This window comes from Ambystoma mexicanum, chromosome 7p, assembly GCF_040938575.1.
Source record: "Ambystoma mexicanum isolate Mex_15411 chromosome 7p, UKY_AmexF1_1, whole genome shotgun sequence".
NCBI classification, from domain to species: domain Eukaryota; kingdom Metazoa; phylum Chordata; class Amphibia; order Caudata; family Ambystomatidae; genus Ambystoma; species Ambystoma mexicanum.
Window position 1 is genome coordinate 381,229,757 of NC_090939.1, and position 18,845 is coordinate 381,248,601.

Genomic DNA, 18,845 nt, shown 5'->3' on the forward strand with positions numbered 1-18,845 from the left:
CAATTTGACCATAGCAAGTTACTCTCATTGACTGTTGCTTCCTATTTACTGCGGTGTGATACCCTGTATCTCCTAAGAATCCCTCTGTATGTTTTAAAAGAACACAAAAGAACACCTAAATCCTAGTGTGAGTCACTTAAGGGGCCTCATTACAAGTACAGAGGTGTGGCAAAAAGTGGTAGTAAAGTTGCAGTAATTCCATTAATGCCACTTTACTGCTACATTAACGCACTGCAGTACCAGGTTTTTTTGTCAGTAAGGTGGAAGAGAGACCTGCAGCAAAAGGTTGGAGGTAAATCATCCACATTACCACCAAAAATCATCAGAATTAGCCGAGGTAATTCAGAAAAATTCCATTTGGTCGTGTCACCATTCGTCACCCCCTAGTAAAACCATAGGACTGAGTTGTGGTAACGGTAATCATTTATGGCAGGAAATCAGCAGGTGTGCCTCCAATTACCACCAAACCATAATGTGACACCATTTGTGCTTAATGAGAGAGTATTTCTAGGGACATTTACATGGAAATATCCAGGCAAATTCTGCTTTGATGAAAGTCGAGTAATCTGAAAGCTTGGAATCTAGGCTTTCCAACGAACCTAGAACCGACTTCCTACTCCCTATACTTTTTCCATAAACGCGAGACACGCACTCGCGAAATTTACCGCGATTTGCAATTTTGGCTCAATTTCTCCACTTGTCACAATAGCAGCTCCATTCTTTCTTTTGTTAAAATCCGTTTGCAACTTGGTAATAACTCATAGAGCATTGCTAAAGTGAGCCTGAACTAATACCAACACGCACCTCCCACTCACCCTGAATCTCTAGAGGGAATTAAAATCAGTTGGCACATTTTCCCAATCATTGCCATCCCATTTAAAAAGCATTTTGGGCCTGTGTTTCAAACTTCCTACCTGTTTCCTCTAAGCTTGCTGGGGGGAACTGGAACTGTGTATTGCATTATAAAGTGTGATTTGTGGGGATTCTTGAAGACTGTGTGCTCTCCTTCCCTTTCTTGTATTGCATAGGGGGGAGTGAATTGTCAAAAGAAAAAGTGATCATATTACCTTTTGCTAAAATCATAACAAGTTATTTCTGTACTGCATTTTATTCCATCTTGCTTCTCCTTGAACCATATAAAGCATTCTTTCCCACCTTATTCTTCTGTTCCTATTCATAAGTTACCTCTTGCGGACTACTGCTCATATTCACAAGTGTAATCCATTATCAATTTATTTATAGAAGTGTGATATATATATATATTGTTTAAATTTTCAAATAAACCTTTTAATTTGCAAAACAAACCTACTTCTTGGCTCAGTGGGGTCAGGGGGATTCTAAGAGGGGGGTGTTATACAAGGGTTGTCATCCAGAGTACTGAACTGGATATAAAAATACATCATAAAGGGTTTTCCTCAGCATCCCAGACTAGGCATTGACTTAGCTGTAGTGTTGATTGAATATCGCTTACAAAAGTGGGGGCTCGGAGCCGGGATATTCTGGGTTAGATTTATCACTTGTGCAGATTAATACAGTGTGCCAAGTAACCAGATACACATATCCGGTTAGATCACCACGCTGTTTTACACTGTGAAAGCATCCCTCAAAGGATCGCTCTAAGGAAACGGTCTGTTTTGCAAAATAAAATACAAACTTCTGTAAGTCAGGAAGGAACTCAAATTCCAGAATGACGACCTTGGTAGATATGAAAATAGCCAGGGAGCACTTCTTACATAAGCTATTTGTGAGAGGTGAGTGGACTCATCAGGACCAAACGGTCTGGTTGCAGGCAATCGCGCAACAGGTCACTGAAACAGGGTCAGATACATGGGGAGATCAGGGTCCCCTACATGTGGCCCTGAGTGAACTATATATGGCCCCTAAAGCCAAAGATGAACATAATAAGATTGCCAGGATAGCGGCATATTTGTATCTATATATGGGAGCCATGCAGGACAAATGTGCTGAAGGCCAAGATCTGTCAAATAGGCAACAGATGGCGTTAGAGAAGGCCCAATCTGATCTGGACTCTTCTGAGCAGAGGCTGCTTAGGAGACAGGAGTCAGAAAAGGACAGCAGACAGTACATCACTAAAATAAAGGAGGATATGGATGTGCTGCAACAGGAAAAGGCGGACCAGGATACCAGATCTCTGGCCTTGCAGAAGGAGTACCAAGAAGGTTTGAACTCCCTACTGCAGAGCCAGAAAAAGCTGGAGCAACAATTAGATTTCAATAGGGCATGTGCCGAGCATGTAGTCACCCTGCAAAGCCACCTAGATAGGGAGAAGGCAGAGAGCAATAAACTGATTTTGAAAGACCTGGATACCCAGGCAGAGTTTGACCAGGAGCGCCAGAAAGCTGGTGCCTTCGAAAGGCAAAGGGACGACCTGGCAGCACAGATGCAGGCTCTTAGTCAGGAAAGGGATACCTTAGGCCAGGAAGTCTGCCACTTAAAAAGGAAAATGGAAGAAAATCACCTGGCCCTCCAGGGACTGGGTGACCTCCAAAAAGAACACCAGAACTTGTTAGAGCACACCAGGAGGGTGGAGGATGGTCTGGCAAGAAAGGAGCAGGCCAATAGGGACACAGCTCAGGAGGTAACCCTCCTGCAGCAGAGACTGGCCCAGTACTCCAGGACCAATCAGGAGGCACAGAGAGAAAGTGAGGCTCTCTGTCAGCACAATGATAGGCTCCAGCAACAGGTAGAGATGCAGGGGAGACTGATAGAGTCTAGTAAGGCCTTAACTGAGGAACTGAAAGCGCAGGCTCTTGCATTGCAGCAGGGAGCAGGGGCTGACAGAGACGAGGTGTGCTGGGAAAGGGAAACGCCTGAGCATAACCTCAGGAGCCCTGGTACCAGAGGCCTTCATCTCTCCCAGTCCCTTGACTCTGCCACCCCCATGTCCCCTCGCGCACATGAGCCCAGGGCCACGGAGATGGCAGATTACTATCCAGCTAGAAGTATGGGGCTCATAGGCCAGTACCTCCGAGGAATGGATGGGCAGGCATCTGGGTATGGGCACCCAAGCACAGTGCAATTTAGTGGGGAACCCCAGGAGAGTAGGCCCATTAAGGGCATCCTGAAAACCTCTGCCCAGTTAGGTCAGTGGGGGGGGTACCCATCAAATCCTGGCAGCAAGGAGGGGTCTGAAGACTCCTCTGAGCATTACAGGACACAGGAGACCAGGTCCCCACATTCTGCCAGCCATTCCCAGGCTCGCAGAATCCGGGAAAACCTGGAAGATCAGACGGGCACCTCTGGGAGCAGCGCTTCTGAGTCGGAGGATGAATGGACCAGGGTCACCCGAACCAAAAAGGCCAATAAGGCAAAAAGGGCCTTGCTTAAGGACCCATTGAAACAAATAAAGGCAATAAGGAGTGTCATCGCGCCTTATCATAAGAACGCCAAGTATTCTGTTTGGGAACACTTGGAGCTCTATGAGCAAATGATGGAGACTTTCCATTTGAAGGATAGCCAAACCTGTATTCAATATGTAAAGTGGACCTTCTCACCAGAATACTCCAGTTTCTTTGCAGGGCTGGAGGATCAAAACCATTCAAGGTGGTCCACATACAGGGCGGCCATCTTGAAACATTTTTCTGTGCACAGAAATCCTCAAGAGGATTGCAAGGCAGCCTACAATTTGCAATGTGGGGAGGATCAGGCCCCACAAGAGTTTGTGCAAGAATTAAAGCGTGCTTTTGCACAGACCACCAGAAGGGTGCGCACGGATAGCAGAGAATTTATCAATACGTTTTTCCATGCCTTACCCAAATACATAATGACCCAGCTCATGAGAGATTTTCATGAGAAAAGATCTTTAGACTGGGTCATTGAACAGGCTACCCAGATCTATGAGGTGCAGAAGCCCATCGAAAATAAAAATAACGCGCCGAAAAACCCCAAAACCAACAGCACCCCTCCTGCTACCAAGGTGGCAGAGGTAAAGGTTGCCCCCGTTTTAGATTTGGAGATGGGGGGGCCTAAAAACCTGCCTGCACCAAATAATTCACAGCCCAGAAGGCCCTCGGGCCAGTCACAGACAGGGAGTCGAGGAGGTAGTAACACAAATGGGGTCCCCCGCCCCCCTGACTATATAAGTCCCCGCTACAAGGGAAACCAACCAATCCTGGGTTATGTGTGGACTCCTCCAGCCCAAGGGGGGGGATCCAGCCAAGCACCTGACCCGGGGAACTTCCCTCCTAACTTCCCCCAGGAGGGCAGAAATTCACCAAATCCTGGGCAGAACTTTTTCCCCAGGTATCCACCCAATTTCCAACCCCAAAACCATCCATCCTTCTTTCCCCAATTCCCTGAGCCCAGACAACCTAATCCGGGAGAGGGGAGGCCAAGAGTGGAGGGGTACCAAAATCTTCCCAACCAGGGGTACTACTAGAGAAGGGATAGCTACCCTTCCCGGGATCAGCCCAGGGGAGAAAATAGAGCCCCGTGTCAGCCTGAGCGGGTTTCACAACTTGAGCGCCAAGTCCAAAATATGGCACGGGATCTGGGTCACATAATGAGGGCTCAACAGAACCCTCAGATGAGCATGCTACCGCAGAATGCCCCAAACTCTGGACCTGGTGCTCCAGCACAATGACGGGGGCAGCACCCCGATAACCCACCGGTTCCCAGGGAGAAGGCACAAGGGGAAGGGGGGTGTAAAGCCTTGGAGGAAGCTTCCTTCCCAACTTGTACACAGCCCCTGGAAAACCAGGAACCGGAAACAAAATCTCCTGCCCCTCAAAGCCTGCCTCCCAAGGAGCAGAGGGGTGTAGGAGAAACAAAGGACCCAAACAGACCCACTTTGGGGAGGAGGTACAGGTCTTCCAATTTGAGGGAGAGGGACCCTCAGAAGATCCTGGGAAAAGGATCTTCTCCTTCAGAGATGGGGGAACTCCTCCCAAGGAAAAATGGGTCCCAAGGGATTCCAATCCAGACTGTGGAGATGTGGAGACTGAGCTACCGCCGCCCATCATCTCATCCCAGAACCGACAATACCAAAATCCCAAGGGTCAAACCCATCCTGATGACTGCCTCCAAAAAGGGCGGTGCGGCCCAGAACCGGAACCAGGGGAACCCACAATGGCTCTGATCTCCAGTTGCCAACTTTTTCATTCAGATTCCCAAGGCTCTCCACAGAATTCTGCCCAAATCTCTTCGCTAGCAATGTGCAAAACCAGAAGGTTAGCCCACCAGTTATCCAAAAATGTGCATTATCTGTGCCCCCTTGAGGAGAAGGAGGGAAGATACTATGCCCCGTTACAAGTACAGGGGCAGGGTACAATTTTGGCACTGGTGGACACTGGATCCCAAGCTACCCTTCTGTCCAAAAGGGCCTTTGCGGAACTAAATGCAGGTAGGGGGGAGAATTACCGAATTCCTCTCATCTCTCTTCCTGGACAACTGCAGAACTTTGGGAAGGTTCACATGCGATACTCCAGGCGAGAGCAGGGTACATGTATTTCGGGGGTGCGCAGGAAGTTTCACAACCGATAGGGCTTGTGCGAGCGGGGTACGTGTATTTGTGGGGTACCTGAGGAGTTTCACACGCGATAGGCCCTGTGCGAGCGGGGTACATGTATCTTGGGGGTGTGCGGGAAGCTTCACACGCGATAGGGCTTGTGCGAGCAAGGTACGTGTATTTGGGGGGTACGCGGGAAGTTTCACACACGATAGGCCCTGTGAGAGTGGGGTACGTGTATTTGTGGGCTACGCGGGGAGTTTCACATGTGATAGGCCCTGTGCGAGCGGGGTATGTGTATTTGTGGGGTTCGCGGGGAGTTTAACATGCAATAGGGCTTGTGTGAGCGGGGTACGTGTATTTGGGGGTACGCGGGGAGTTTCACACACGATAGGCCTTGTGCGAGCGGGGTACGTGTATCTTGGGGGTGCACGGGAAGTTTCACATGCGATACTCCAGGCGAGAGCGGGGTACGTGTATTTCGGGGGTGCACGGGAAGTTTCACACGCGATAGGGCTTGTGCGAGCGGGGTACGTGTATCTTGGGGGTGCACGGGAAGTTTCACACGCGATAGGCCCTGTGCGAACGGGGTACGTGTATTTGTGGGCTACGTGGGAAGTTTCACACGCGATCGGGCTTGTGTGAGTGGGGTACTTGTATTTGTGGGCTACGCAGGGAGTTTCAAACGCGATAGGCCCTTTGGCATCGTGGGCCCTCCCGGGTGTGCGGTTTCCCCCCTCCCCATGCCCTGCAAGCAGCCCACACCACAGGGGACTACCCTACAACCCTCCCCATGCCCTGCAGGCAGCCCACACCACAGGGGACTACCCTACAACCCTCACCATGCCCTGCAGTCAGCCCACATGGCACCATGCACTTGTGAGCACACTTGTGAGGCCCGACTCATGTCCCCCTGCACCCACACCCACCCAGCATTGACGGTCACCTGCCAGCAGGCCCCGACTCATGTCCCCTTGCACCCCCACCCACCCAGCAGTGACGGGCACCTGCCAGCAGGCCCCGACTCATGTCCCCCTGCACCCCCACCCACCCAGCAGTGACGGGCACCTGCCAGCAGGCCCCGACTCATGTTCCTCTGCACCCTCACCCACCCAGCATTGACGGGCACCTGCCAGCAGGCCCCAACTCATGTCCCCCTGCACCCGCACCCACCCAGCAGTGACGGCACCTGCCAGCAGGCCCCAACTCATGTCCCCCTGCACCCCCACCCACCCAGCAGTGACAGGCACCTGCCAGCAGGCCCCGACTCATGTCCCCCCCAAACACGTCATCACGATCCACGCTCTTGGCCCTTATGGCCACCCAAATCCCACCACACGCCACCCAGTCCAAACACCCAACCAAGTATTCCATCCACCCCACATTGAAATCCCCATGTCATGCTAGATCCCAAATGGCAAGTATGCACATCAATACATGTCCATCACACACACACAATGGGTGCAAGTGAATGAGAAAACCCACATCATGACATGCATGAAACCAATGAGAGAATACCACACAAATGAAGTATGAAACCAAAATGTATTACATACAAAAGCAAGGGAATGAAAGAAAATCACACAATAATAGAAATAATAAACAAAAGGTTGCATGTCCAAAATGAATGAAAAATATATGAATGCAGAATCCAAATAAATCCAAAAGTAAAAGGCTCCAAAGCGTTCGTCCATCAAACCAAATCCAAAGGTAAACAAAAAAGAAAACCATTGCTCTATGGGTAAAAAAAAAATCAATCAAGTCAAATCCAGTCCAGAACCATGTACAATGTAAAAATTCAGTGTCCATAAGCCCAACAATCCAAAGGAAACCTTCAAAATACCCTACCTAACTAATAACTATATACAAAAAGTTGAGGCATAGTCCATGCGCCCCAAATGAAAGAAAAATAGAAAGGAAACCTAGCAATAATAAACTATATACAATGGCGGCAGGCAAGTCCTACGGCTCACTTGTTGATTTCCCGGGCCAGGGCATCATCGAACTCCTGTTCAACGTTCTGGAGGCGGGCCTGTTCCCTGGCCCGAGGTCTCGCAGGGATAATGCCATTTCCAGCTCCAACTCCCTGCGAATTGCCTCGAGGCACTCAGCCCGCCTCAGCGTCCTGCGCATGGAGTTCTCCGCCCTGACCATAGTGAGCCGTGCCTCTTCCGCCCGCCGCCGCTCTGCATCTATTTGCTGGCCCAACCGCTGCCACACGGATGACACTCCCAATCCAGGGTCCTCCTGCCCTCCGGCCGATGCCTGCCCCTCTGATGTTGATGGCCCAGAGCCATCATCGCTCCCACCTTGAGGCTGCTGCTGCCGTGCATGTTCCCTGCCTGTTGATGCCTGCACGTCCTCCTCATGCTGGGGTCCAGTTGTTGGGTTGGCCACCCCGCTGGACCTCCGACTCCCGACTGTGGCAGGGATGTGTCCTCCACCAGCCGGGCCGCTGGGTCAGAGGCAGCTCCACAGGATACCCAGGTGATACTTGGGCCAGAAGATGGCACAGAGGATGACTGGCACATAGGGGGTTCAGTTGAGGAGGGGGTCGGTACAAGGTCCAGCAGACGGAGGAACCCAGCACTGGTGACCCGTCCTAGTAGGTAGACGCGGTCAATGAGGCATCTCAAATAACGTGAAGAGTCCTCACGAAAACCCTGCACGTCATCCCGGATGCCACGTTGATGCAACACCACCCCAGCCAGGACAGGCTCAGCACGGTACCAGATTGCCACATCCGCAAGGAGAGGAAGACCAGTTGTTGTTTGCGCATCCCCTCCCTGAGAACGGGTCTGGACAAAGGCATCCCTGCTGGTGCGGGATGATGCAGTCACAGGATCGAGGACAGGATTACACACAGGCACCTCCGTGGCAGCCTGTGCTGCCTCCTGTCCCTGCCCCTGGACTGCACCACTAGCACCAGTGGAATCCCCCCTCCAGACCCTGTGTGTGGCCCTTCCATGGCCTCCTCCTCAACCAAACCCCTCACCAACCTGGATGACTCGTGCCATCTTCCTCCATAGGTCCCTGTGGGGTCTCAGCTGCCCATTCTGCTGCCGAGGAGTCCACTTCTGACCTCTGCCTCTTGGACCTACCCTCAGGGGCTGCGGCCATGGACGCGGCACCAGACACCTCACTCCCCGACGAGATGACAACCCGGGAGGGGAGCTGGGTCTTGCATCTCCAGCTGGCGGTGCGATCCCTGCCGCTGTGCTCCACAGCACCATCTCCTCCCTCTTCATCAGTTGACACTGCAGATAGGAAGAGACAGAACACAGGCATCAGGGCACTGTACAATGGTCTGATACACACATGACAGTTGCACATGAGTGGCAGTGTAAAACTCACACATGGCCTCACACTCCCCAACACACATATCATTTGAACTCACACACATGCACAACTCAACAGGAATGTTGCAGCAGGCAGCACCATCCATACACACACAACAGCATGAGCATCCAAAGGTTAGCCTGACGTCACATGCAACACGGGGAGTGCAGAACACATGCACACACGCCACCAGACATACATGCATCTGTACATCCCACCACCTGTCGCAGTGATATCATCGCCATCCATGTCACAACTGCCGATCAGTCTCCTACATGTCAGTGTCACATGCATACATGGTGTATCACAGTGGCACACTTTTCAAATACACACACATGCACATGTACATTATGCACATACATGAAGGTGGAACCAGCATCCAGGTGTCACACCACAACCATGCCACAGTACATACACAGAAATTTAAACATGTGTGCACCCACACATGCATTTGGCCACCATGCATTTGAACACATTCACCATTGATGTGCCTCACACATGACTGGACTCACATGTGGCAGGCTCATGTCCCTGTACATACACATCCATACATGGGCCTAACAAGACAAATGTCCAACATGCACAATCCTGGCACACCTCCACATGCACAGCGTCCAATCAGTAGGCATGGTCACTTACCGCTCGACTCCGGTCTGCCTCTGAAGGATCTGGCAGTGGAGCGCTGGGTTTATGCATTCCAGGACCCTCATCTGGATGTTGCTAAGGCGGACCTGGCACCCCTCTGCATGCTTTCCCTTCAAGAGGCGCCAGGCCTTGCTGAGGGTCCTGGACCTGAAGTGCTCCCAGCGCTTCCGGAAGTGTTGCATGTCGCCGGCTGCCACCCCCTCCACGTTGATGGTAGCCTTGATGTCTGTCCAGATCCTCTTATGTCCTTCATTGTCGGCGCGTGAACTTCCAAAGAGGCATCATAATGCCCCAGGACTTGCTCCACAAGGATACCAACTTATGTGGCACTGAAGCTGGTAGCCCTCTGCCTCTCTGGCTGGGGGTTGCCAGTGGTCTCCGATGGTGTTTCCCCCAACATGGCAACCCCCGAGTCAGGTGTGGGTGGGCAACTGGGTCCTGGGGCTGGGCTGTGGAGCGATGGAATACCAGTCGGGAGTCTTCTGTTCCAGCAGGGGTGGTCACAGCAACTGGACCCTTGCAGATGGCTGACATGCAGGCACCAAACAGCAGGGCACGTGACCAACAGGCAGGCAGGCAGCAGCAGATGGCAGGTGGGAGCGTGCTAGGGGCTCTGGAGGGCAGGAAAATGGCCTTCTGAGCAGGAGCGTGGTCTTCAGTGTGTTGTTGTGTGGCCAGCTTGATACGGAGTGATTTGGCACGTGAAAAAATAAGTGCCTCGTCAGCCTCTAATTCAAGGAAAGGCCCTTAGCGCGTAAGCGTGTCTATGACGTAACGCGCGCGGGCATTTCCCTCCACACGGGTGCATGTTGATTGTACACGTGCAAAAACTGCAGGTCTGGGTGTCACTGCGTGTAATTGGAGGAAAGGCCCTTAGCGCGTACGCACGTAAGTGACGTTGCACGTGTGGGCTGGGTTAAAAGGTACGCGTAGGATGCCATTTGCTTGTATGTGCTTTTTGTGGAGAGTGAGCGGGTGATTCTTGTACTTCTTGTCGGTTCACACGCAATTACTTCACAACGGTTCCAGTTCGTACTCCTTGTATACTCAGACATCGTTCAATTCTTCTTTTGGCGGGGGTGTTGCACCCGTGCGCTTATTCACGTTCTTTTTCCAGGCAGACAGTGAGTATTTTTCAACTGTGGTTGCCCCCGTGTGTCGCATACTCATTCAGAGGTCATTGTAGCCTGCGTGTAGCACGCGTACACTTCTTTTTGTGTTTCTGGGTGCCACAGCGTAGTGCAGGTTCTTTATTCGACGCACGTGGGCTACCAGGGGTCGTGTGCACATTACATTTTGTTTTCGGGGTACCTGAGCGTTGTGTGACCCGTCATCTTCCCCCAGGGGTCACAGACAGCCTTGCTAGAGCACTAGGATTCTTATTCCATCTAGTACCCTGCCCCTTTCACCCCAATTGCCCAGGACAATTGTTTACTGCACCTCCCATTTGCACAAGAACATCAGTGCCATGGTTTGGAGGCGACCAAGCGGTAAGGGAGACAAAGGTGAACGACCTCCAAGAGGTGGGCGCATTAGGGGACGTGGCCAGGATGTGCAGGGTGGCCCAAGAGGCCAATGTGTGGAGGACCAATCAGGGACAGCTATGGCCCCCCCAATGGGTCGGGGAGATGCAGCTGACACCATCCCAGCTCAGGCCCTGTTAACCCGCCCCATATTGTCAACTGAACTGGCACAGGATGACTCCCAGGCTGACTTCCGTGTCATCAAGTCAAAGCCACGTGTGGTGGTGAAAGTTTCTGTCACCAGGCCCCGTGGATCTGGGGCAGCAATGTCATCTGCTGCCCCAAGTACCCAGGGTGAGGAGGCTGCAGGGGCAGCTGCAGCTCAATCCACCCCAGCTCCAAGTCTCCCAGCCAGGACAGTGTTGGTCCAAGTCCATCACACTGAGGTTGGTCCTGCCAACATCACCCAGCAGCCAATGCCTGTAGTGAGAACTTTGGTCATCGTGCCTTTGGCTACTTCCAGTGCCCAGTCCACCTGCGCTTCAGCCCCTGCCAACCAGAGTGGCGTAAGCCACTCAGGGTCCGCACCACCTCCCAAGAGGAAGAAGGGTGCTCTTGCGGTACAGGATGGGACCCCAGACACGTCTCCCCCAACCGGCACGTCAGGGAAGCGTAGTTTCAATGATGTGGAACTAGACGCACTTGTGGGCTACGTGTCGGCCTATGGCCGCGAAATGCTGGTGACTACAGGGTGCAAAACTACGACTGCTCCACGTATGGCCCACTGGCAGTGCATCGCGGACCAGATTAGTACCCTTGAATTTGTCAGGCGCACAGCTGATGATTGCTCTAAGCGGTGGAATGAGCAAAGAACAAGCTGGCTTCCAATTATGCCTCTACTCTGGTGACTGGTAGTGGGTCTCCACCAGAGGAGGAAGTACTCCCAGAACATGAGTCTATCGCTGGAGGCTTCATCACAGAGGATCAGATCCAAGGCGTGGGAGACCTACCAGATCTTGAGGCAATGTCCGGTGAGTGGCCATGCATGTGTGTGCAAACCATGTGTATGTTGCTTGGGTGATGTGTTCTGATTGAGTGCCAGGTGAGGCTGTGTAGTTATGACTGATATGGGTCACCCATGTGGTGGCTCCAAACCATAGCCCGGCCTTCGGTTTGGGTTTTCAAGTATCCCTTATGACCACAGTTGACAATTTGCACCTGATTACTGCACTTGCCCTTCAACTGCCATCTTGCCACAACATTGTTCATACTGTTTCCCTGTTCATTCTGCCTGATTGATTAAATCCTTTGCATGTTTATCACACATTTGTGTGCCCTTCTGCCCGAAATGTAACATACTTCAGACATAGATTACACCCCACAATGGCCCACATATGTTTCCTTATTATGGGAATGATTTCATCAATCAGGCTGATTGAGTAATGTGCACCTACACATGGTCTGCACACAATCACTTCGGGGCCCTGTTTGAATGTTCAACATGACAATTGTCTTCTGTCATGTCGAAGTGACCAACCATTGATGTATCTATGTGCCTGCCATCACTGCATTAGTGAACACTGGCTTTGTTGCAGTGTGTGACACATGCTTGTTTTGTCACACTATTTTGCATGTTCGATTTCATGATGTCCATCTCACATGGATGGGTGACAGTACTGATTTGCTACCATCTGGGTGTCCTTGTCAAATCTGCCATGGCTATGCTATGTGCCATCTGTGTGCTGGCATGTGTCATGTATGTGGATTGTCCATGCCACTCACAGGCTAATGTGTGATGCCAGTGCTATCCAGCATGCAGCACATGTATTGCTTTTCTATCTTGGAGTCCTCAGTGTCTGCTTTTTGCCTCCCCTTCCAAATCATTGCCAGTGCATGCATGCCAGAGTTATTGTAATGTGTGACATGTGTCATTTATGTACTGGATGTCTGCCTCCTCATGCCTATGTGTGTGGGCTATGGTGCTCATGCCTTTTTTCATTACTTTTCTTTTATGATTTTGCAGGTGATGAGGCACTAGATGCTGTTGAGGAGGAGGAGATGGCGCAGAGGCAGGAGTACTCACAGCCGCAACCAGGCACCAGTGGAGGACGTGGGGTGGTGGTGGGTGAAAACCCATTACTCCTACAGACCATACTGTCCACGGGTGTCTCTGGGTACACCTCCGGAGACCTCTATGAATCAGGTGCTGAATCGGACATTGAGACATATGTCGCTTCGCAGGTGAGTGTTTTTGGCAGGGATGCTGTTCTGTCCAACCCACCTGCACTGGGGGTGGACACCTCTATGGGGCATTCAGTGTTGGAAAGTCCGCTCGTGGCGGTTACGGATGCAGGGTCACACTCCACAATATTTGCTCCTGTTCCTCGGCCAGCAGATCAAAGGAGGAATGCAGTCCTGCAGCCTCAGGCAGTGCCAGCACAGCAAGGTGCACATCACCTTGCCCCAAACAGGTGTGGTGCCCGCCAACGCGGTGGCTGTGCACCACCAGGCAATACTGTGTGGGAGAACTCCATGTACACTATAGCAGCACAACAGGGGGCATCGTGTGAGATGATGGCTCAGGCCGTGGATAAGTTGGCCACTTCCATTCTCCCCCCTGAAAGGCAGGTGGAGCTCCAGCAGCAGGCAGCAGAGTCCATTTGCCACTAACACAGGGAGGACATGTTGGCGTCCAACAGGGACCGACGGGCTGGACTGGAGACTCTGCGCACAGCCATATTTGCAGAGTCACAGGCTCACAGGGATGCCCTGAGGTTAGAACACAGGTCCCTCAGAGATACTCTGGGTGAACTTGAGGTGTCCCGTAGTACAAGGTCAGAACAGCAGCTGGAGCAGCTGACACGCACACTCTCAGCTGAGCTCCAGGCAACCCGTGAGGAGATCCGGGCATCACGCGAGGCCTTGCAGGCAGAAATGCGTGCTGCCCGTGAGGTGCTGCATGGGGATCTCCGTACCATCATCCTGCAGAACCAAACCTTTCAGACCCACATGCTTGCTGCCATGGAGGATCATGCCAGGGCTTTGCGTGGTCTGCCTCCCATATCACGCCCAGCTTCTGATGTACCACCACAGGGTGATGACAGCGATGGCAGTTCTCCCACGGTAGGGTAGCCGTGCAGGCCATGAGCCCATGGAGGTTTTTTTTTCTCAACATCCACGCATGTGGGTGTTAGGGTGCGCTCTGTACCTCGTCCCTCCTGGGTGGCCCCCCCCCCTCTGGTCCACACATGGGCATTTTTGATTTTTGATTTTTTTTTGGGGGGGTTCATATTTCATTCCGATTTGCTAAATTAAATTACTATTTAATTCATTTATTATCTTGATTTATTCTTTTTTATATTTTTGATTTTCATTTTGTTTTGATTCTTGATTTGTTATTTTGTTTTTCATACATTTATTTTTATTTGGTTATGCTTCTGATTTTTACTTTCTTATTTTATTTGTTTCTTTTACTTTACATTTACTTTAGCTTTTTCTATATTTGATTTGCATTTACATTTTTGTTCATAACCATTTTCTTTCAGATTGTGAAATAATGTTACAGTGTGTTGCTTTGTGTGGCTCCCGTAGACATCCACTGTGTATTCCATCTGGGCACATGCAGGCTTGTCCTATCTTTGGGTTAGAAACTTGGGTTCCTGACACACACACCCCTCCTGCTTCCCCTTTCCATGGGCTTGCAAAGGGTGTGACCAAGTGACAGTAACTTACACAGAGGCATTGGGCTCCCATAAATTGTGTGGGCAGTCTGTAGTCCAAACTGTGTATACATCCCTAGTGGGGATTGTTGTTCATTTCTCCACTGAAGGGTGGATTTCTGTATTGTTTTACATACAGGACTTTTTGCATGTATACATGTAGCTTCTTCATGTCTTAACCAGCCCGTCTCCGTTGCAGATGCAGTTTATGTTGTATGCTGTACACTGCCACATTTGCCTAGCAGCAACACTCTGCAGTTGGAAGTTGTGGATCTGCTGCCTTAGTCAGGTTGTGACACTTGCACTACTTTAATTTTTTACTGTCATATGTTGCCACTCTTGGATCCTGTACTGATGTTTTGTCTTCCTGGTGAGTATTTTTTAATGTGTGCTGTTTTTTTTCATTGATGAGAGGCAATTGTCTGTGGGCTGTTTCCATTTGGGAGGGTGCACTTTGTGACACTTGTGTCATGTGATGTGCATTCATTTGGTTGCTTTCACATCGCATGCCATTCCATGGTGTGTTGGGTAGCTGAGATGGGGTTAGGGAGGCATTGGGTGACATGCCACTATTTTGTGTAGTGTTTTGCAAGGGGGTAGTCCTTCAAGCTGCATGAATGTGTGCCTTTTACTGACACAGCATTGGGTGTGTTTAAGTATCTAAGGATGCACACAATGTAGCACTTCCAGGTGAACAATCTCAGGGTGATATGGTTGTGACAGTTGACTGTCCCTTTTGTCATCATCATAAATTGTCAGCTGGTATGTGCCAGGCCTGAGTGCGCTCTGCAGTGGTGGGATTTTAAATGAAGAAATTTGCCACAAGTTGGGTACGGGCTGCCTCACCATGTGCCCTTTCACCTCCCTTGCGCAGCGGCCGTGCATGTGGTTGGGGATGTGGGGGCACCACCATGTCCACTGGCACACCCCGCCGGGTTGCAACGTTGTGCAGGACACATGCTGCCACTATGATCCTGCACACTACTGGGGGCGCATATAGCTGCTGCCCACCAGAGCGGTCAAGGGAGCGAAAGCGTGACTTCAGCACTCCGAATGTGCGCTCCACTATGCCCTGGGTTGCAATATGGGCTGTGTTGTATCTTACCTCGGGTGGTGTGGTGGGTTTCCGTATTGGCGTCATCATGTAGGTGCTTAGAGGGTAGGCACTGTCCCCTGGGGAGGTGATAATGGTTGTCATTAGTGGGGTTTTCCCATTTCTCAGTGTCTGACATGCATGCATGTGCAGATGCATTTATACTCACCAATTAGCCATGTGTCGCCATGACGCCCAGCTTCCAGGTCCCAGTTTAGGGGTGACATTCGGAATATGAACTATCATGGATGGACCCCGGATAGTTGGCAAATACTGAGGTGATGATTCCCTTGGCATCACATACAACCTGCACGTTGATGGAATGCCAGTGCTTGCGGTTTCGATAGATGTGCTCAGTGGCCCTGGAAGGACGTAGAGCCACATGGGTGCAATCAATGGCACCTAGCACTTTGGGGAAGTGTGCCACCCCGTAAAAGTCCTGGACGACAGCCTGCCTTCCTGCAGGTGTTCTGGGCATGTATATGTGCCTGCGGACTGAGGGGCATGCAGTCATGATGGCCAACACCTGGTGTAGGCAGCGTGACTGCATGGCCTGTGAGACACCCCCGACTATGGTACTTGTCCACTGAAATGACCCAGTAGCCAAGAAGTGCAGTTCATTGAGCACATTTTCCAAGGGGCTCAGTGCTTGGGGGCACAGGGTGGGTGATGTGAGGTCATCCTCCCACTCCCTGACCAGTTCTAGGATTATTTGTGGTGGAAACCTGTACCTCCCATACACCTGGTCATCAGGCATCCCAAAAAGGCTGGTCCTGTAGAAAAATGCGGGCTGGCTATCCTCCTCCTCCTGCGGTGTCCCACGACCACTGCTGTGAGGAACGGTATATTCATCATAGCGTATGAGCTTGTTTGTTGTTTGCATGCACTTTTATGCTGTTCGGGGCCGCTTACGCCTGCTTCCTGCTGGCGTACGTGATTCCGGATTAGTGCGTCTCTTTTTGTCACACAGGTTTCCCCTGTTCGATTCCATGAATATGTGTTGTTAGCGCGCGTGTGGGCGTTGCGAGCATTTACCTCCGGTACTTCCCTGTAACGCCCACATATTCACGCGTTGTTCCCCATCCCGCGTGTTATGCCTCGTGGACGGCCCACTTTTCTTGTGTGCGCTACACGATGTGCGCTTTCCCTGTGCGCGTTGCGCACGCCGTTTAGTGACGTGTGTGCCCGCATGCGCCACCCACGGATTTGGCGCACATGTCAGCTTTTACACGTGCAGCGCATTCCATGAATGGATGAACGGCTGCGTGCGCCGATTTAGCACGCGTGAGCTGCGATTTTTACGCTTGTGCTCCCCTCTTTTGCGCACATTTATTCCATGAATTACCCTGTAAGTCTTTGGAATTGATTGATAATATATTGATCACTAGTTAATGTTAAAAAATGACTGTTCTTGCAATTTGACCATAGCAAGTTACTCTCATTGACTGTTGCTTCCTATTTACTGCGGTGTGATACCCTGTATCTCCTAAGAATCCCTCTGTATGTTTTAAAAGAACACAAAAGAACACCTAAATCCTAGTGTGAGTCACTTAAGGGGCCTCATTACAAGTACAGAGGTGTGGCAAAAAGTGGTAGTAAAGTTGCAGTAATTCCATTAATGCCACTTTACTGCTACATTAACGCACTGCAGTACCAGGTTTTTTTGTCAGTAAGGTGGAAGAGAGACCTGCAGCAAAAGGTTGGAGGTAAATCATCCACATTACCACCAAAAATCATCAGAATTAGCCGAGGTAATTCAGAAAAATTCCATTTGGTCGTGTCACCATTCGTCACCCCCTAGTAAAACCATAGGACTGAGTTGTGGTAACGGTAATCATTTATGGCAGGAAATCAGCAGGTGTGCCTCCAATTACCACCAAACCATAATGTGACACCATTTGTGCTTAATGAGAGAGTATTTCTAGGGACATTTACATGGAAATATCCAGGCAAATTCTGCTTTGATGAAAGTCAAGTAATCTGAAAGCTTGGAATCTAGGCTTTCCAACGAACCTAGAACCGACTTCCTACTCCCTATACTTTTTCCATAAACGCGAGACACGCACTCGCGAAATTTACCGCGATTTGCAATTTTGGCTCAATTTCTCCACTTGTCAAAATAGCAGCTCCATTCTTTCTTTTGTTAAAATCCGTTTGCAACTTGGTAATAACTCATAGAGCATAGCTAAAGTGAGCCTGAACTAATACCAACACGCACCTCCCACTCACCCTGAATCTCTAGAGGGAAATAAAATCAGTTGGCACATTTTCCCAATCATTGCCATCCCATTTAAAAAGCATTTTGGGCCTGTGTTTCAAACTTCCTACCTGTTTCCTCTAAGCTTGCTGGGGGGAACTGGAACTGTGTATTGCATTATAAAGTGTGATTTGTGGGGATTCTTGAAGACTGTGTGCTCTCCTTCCCTTTCTTGTATTGCATAGGGGGGAGTGAATTGTCAAAAGAAAAAGTGATCATATTACCTTTTGCTAAAATCATAACAAGTTATTTCTGTACTGCATTTTATTCCATCTTGCTTCTCCTTGAACCATATAAAGCATTCTTTCCCACCTTATTCTTCTGTTCCTATTCATAAGTTACCTCTTGCGGACTACTGCTCATATTCACAAGTGTAATCCATTATCAATTTATTTATAGAAGTGTGATATATATATATATTGTTTAAATTTTCAAATAAACCTTTTAATTTGCAAAACAAACCTACTTCTTGGCTCAGTGGGGTCAGGGGGATTCTAAGAGGGGGGTGTTATACAAGGGTTGTCATCCAGAGTACTGAACTGGATATAAAAATACATCATAAAGGGTTTTCCTCAGCATCCCAGACTAGGCATTGACTTAGCTGTAGTGTTGATTGAATATCGCTTACAAAAGTGGGGGCTCGGAGCCGGGATATTCTGGGTTAGATTTATCACTTGTGCAGATTAATACAGTGTGCCAAGTAACCAGATACACATATCCGGTTAGATCACCACGCTGTTTTACACTGTGAAAGCATCCCTCAAAGGATCGCTCTAAGGAAACGGTCTGTTTTGCAAAATAAAATACAAACTTCTGTAAGTCAGGAAGGAACTCAAATTCCAGAATGACGACCTTGGTAGAT